The following is a 3,801-nucleotide window of genomic DNA, read 5'->3' on the forward strand; positions in this document are numbered from 1 at the left end:
GGAAAATAAAATAGTTTCACATATCTGGTCTCTTTTGTAGGTAAAAGATTTCAAAGTAAATTCTGAGTGGTATGGTTTAGGGGGATGTAAGTGCTTTGTTGAGAAGTAAGAATTAAGTTGGTGGCTATAGACCATCACAGTTAGAAAAGAAAGGGACTTCTAAGAACATGAAAGGCAAAATCTCACAGTTGCCTATTCTCAAAGTCCCAGTAAATCTATAGGGGGAGAAATACATCTTGAAGTCAATAGTGAATGTGGCTTTTGTTTAGTAGAATAATAGCACATCAGATCCATTCTCAAAAAGTGTCAGCAACCTCATCTAAAAGGAATTGAGATGGTTAAAACTGTAAAATCTGGGTCCCCAATTTTATAGGCAGGAAGAAGGCAGATAAATATGTTCAGTTTTCAATGAGATATTTTTTCAAACTAACCAAGAATGGTAGTGAAAAAAATAAATGGATACATCAGAAGGAAGAACTTTGATAATGGAACTGGGAGTACTAGACATCAAAGACTTGAACATCAACTCCCAGGGACAGAACTGGCTCTAACTTAAGAATCATTTATACCTCCAGAGTAGGAGAACTTGGCAACACATGCCCAGTGATATTTTAAAACACTAAGGAATAGTGACAAATACACACATTTCATTTTTATTCTTTTCAAATGGAAGTATTTATAGTGGTTATTCTATCACTGTGTCACCAGGGATTGGCAAATACACTGTAATTTTAACTTAAAAGTCTTGAGATCTAGAGGAACTGTGTCTAAGGAGCTGCCATCCAATATGATGTAGATTATGATTTCTTGGATTTTGAGACTATTGGGGATATTAGGGTGGAATGTGTTAGTATATTTTTCATGTGAGAGTGGCAGGACAAACCCAGAGGTAGAAAGGAGGAAGGACTGTGTTTGATTGTTTATAAAAATGGCCCAAATATCTACCTTACATCCCAAGTCCACATTTAGTGTGGTTTTTCAGCTATTATGGGATAGAATGTAAACTGGTTAATCGATCTGGTCAAAAAAAAAAAAAAAAAGCAGAAACGAGAGACTACCAACTTTAAGCCTAGGCCCCAATAAGCATTTATTTGGCTTGTCATCCTTTTTGTAACCTTGTAACCTTACTGTCAGCATGGGAACAAACTTGGGCTTTCCTGTGGGATGTTGAAACTTGTTTTTGAGTCTTTCCATTATCCCCATGGATAGCCAGTCAACCACCAAGTGGGCGAGTACGGTTATTCTGGGACAGTCATCTCCAGTCTACCTACAAACTGGCTGTAGAAACACAAACAGGACAAACTTAAATATGTTGAACTTTGCCCCACATCAAAACTATCCAAGTAAATCACGTTTGTGACAATAATGTATGATTGACTTCTCAAGACACCAAGTTTGTTACATAGCAATAAATATTTGATATACTTATCTCCCAGAGCAACTCTTCTACCAGGTTACTGAAGGGTGACATTCCATAGTTAGAAATCAATTTTCTTGATTTATCCACTTGCTTTTATTTTCAAAAGAAGATACACGGTTGAGGTGAAAAATTAATTGGTCCTATCCTTTACTCATTTCAAACGAGAAAGTCCAAGAATAAAAGATGGGAGTAGACTGGGAATCTTGGAAAAAACTGACTAGCAAGAAAATACGATTTTCTTGTGAGGAGAGGTATTACAGATTGAAGGTCTGAGTACTCTGTGCCAGAATTTAAATGAAGAAAAATATGTGAAAGATATTCAAAGCTGATGGACGTTTTCTTTGCAAAGCACAAAAACTCTCAATGGAAATCTCGTCTCACACACATTTTCGTGTTTAGGAATACCAGTGATCTATTGACAGAGCTAGATTTAGGTGATTCCCAGGAAGGAAAGTTTTGGAAATTTACATGACCCTATTAAATACATATCAGGTACTTTGTGCCTGTCTTGCCTCTACTTTCCTTTATTCTTCGGAGAAAGTTGATTTCAGATTGAAGAAATGTTCCTCCTCACTCTCAGTCTGTGGGGTATGTATGGAGCTGACTATACTTTCCTAGTTCCAGGAAAAGCATATATCCAAGCCAGGTTAGGGATTAACTTCTATAACTTTTTCTGGAACTGTTGGATGAAAATGCATTTTGCTATGAGAAGTAATACATTTTATAATATGTCTTTGTGTGTCTGTAACTATTAATACCTTGCTATCACCAAGGAAAAGTTAACTTAAACATGAAAATAAAGGAGGGGAAAATTACAGCTGACAGTTTAACAGAACTTGACTGAATCTTGAATCAAATCTACATCTACCTCTTAAATGTTTAATTCTGAGGACATTTTGCAGAGCTAATTATTAGCAGTAACCAGTGAAAAATTTGTATAAAATTGTGAAGTACTATTATAAAAATAAAACATTCAAGATTTTGTGTCTGATAAAACTGCCAGGTCCTAGGACTGTTAATATATTTCACTGAGAAACAGAGGTAAAATAGAAGAAAAAAATCAACTTGATATGCTGGTGTTTTGAGACAAAAAAGGACTATTGTTTGAGACAAGAAAGGACATAACCCAATACTTGATATTGCATAATTTACAAACAACAGAAACCTATTTCTTACAATTCTAGAGTCTTGAAAGTACAATTTCGAGTTTTCAGCATCTAGTGAGAGTCTTTTTTCTGTCTCCTCTCATAGCCAAGCAGGGAGAGCAAGGAGTGCAAGAGAGTGAAACCGGCTCGTGAATCCTTTTAATGACGGCATTACTCTATTTATGAGGACTCCAGTTCTCATCAGGCCCCACTTTCTCACACTGTTGCACTGGGGATTTTAACAAATACATTCTGTAGGCCACATTCAAACAAGTTCTTTCTTGGGCTCTCAATATTCACATCTATTCCACATGCACAATACCTTCATTCCATTCCAACATCCCACAATGTCTCAAGTCATTGTAACATCAACTTTAAAGTCTAAGTCTAAAGTCTCATCTAAACATCATATGAGTAATACTCAAGGTATGATTCATACCAGCTGTAGGCCTATAAAATCAAAGCAAAAGTTACATGTATTCAAAACACAATGGTGGGACAGGTATATGATAGACATTTATATTCTCAAAAGGGATAAATATACAAGAAGAAAGAGGTAACAGAACCTAGTAAATTCAAAATTGAAAAAGTAAAAAAAATTAAATTTTTTTATTATTTATTATTTTATTTTAAAGATAATGGGGTACAATTCAGGGTTAGGCATACAAATGTTCATTTTGCAGGTACCCTTGTTGATGAGGTATGTCCCTCTCTCCCCTGGCAGTCCCTCAACTGCCAATCCCATATCCCCTACCCAGGCAGTTTCCTACTACTTCCAATCCCTTTCTTATAGTATTATAATTGTTCAAGTTTGCTTATGAGTGAGAACATATGGTACTCTGTTTTTTGTTTCTGTGATAGATCACTGAGTACGATAGACTCTAAATCCATCCAAATTGCTGCAAAGTTCATATTTTTGTCCTTCTTTATGGTTGCATAATATTCCACTGTGTATATGTACCACATTTTAAAAATCCAGTCCAGCTTCAATGGACAGCATGGTTGGTTCCATGTTTTTGCTATTGTAAATAGAGCTGCAACAAACATGCATGTGCAGGTATCTTTGATGCAACAAACATGCATGTGCAGGTAGAATGATTTGAGAACAACATTAAATTTTAAGACTTGAGAATAATTTCATTTGACTACATGTTCTGAGGCAGGGGTTGGGCCCCTAAGTCTCCAGGCAGCTCCAACCCTGTGACTTTGCTGAGCTCTGCCCACTTATCAGCTGTC

Source organism: Carlito syrichta, unplaced genomic scaffold, assembly GCF_000164805.1.
Source record: "Carlito syrichta isolate Samal-C Ts95f unplaced genomic scaffold, Tarsius_syrichta-2.0.1 Scaffold306612, whole genome shotgun sequence".
In the NCBI taxonomy this organism is placed as follows: Eukaryota; Metazoa; Chordata; class Mammalia; order Primates; family Tarsiidae; genus Carlito; species Carlito syrichta.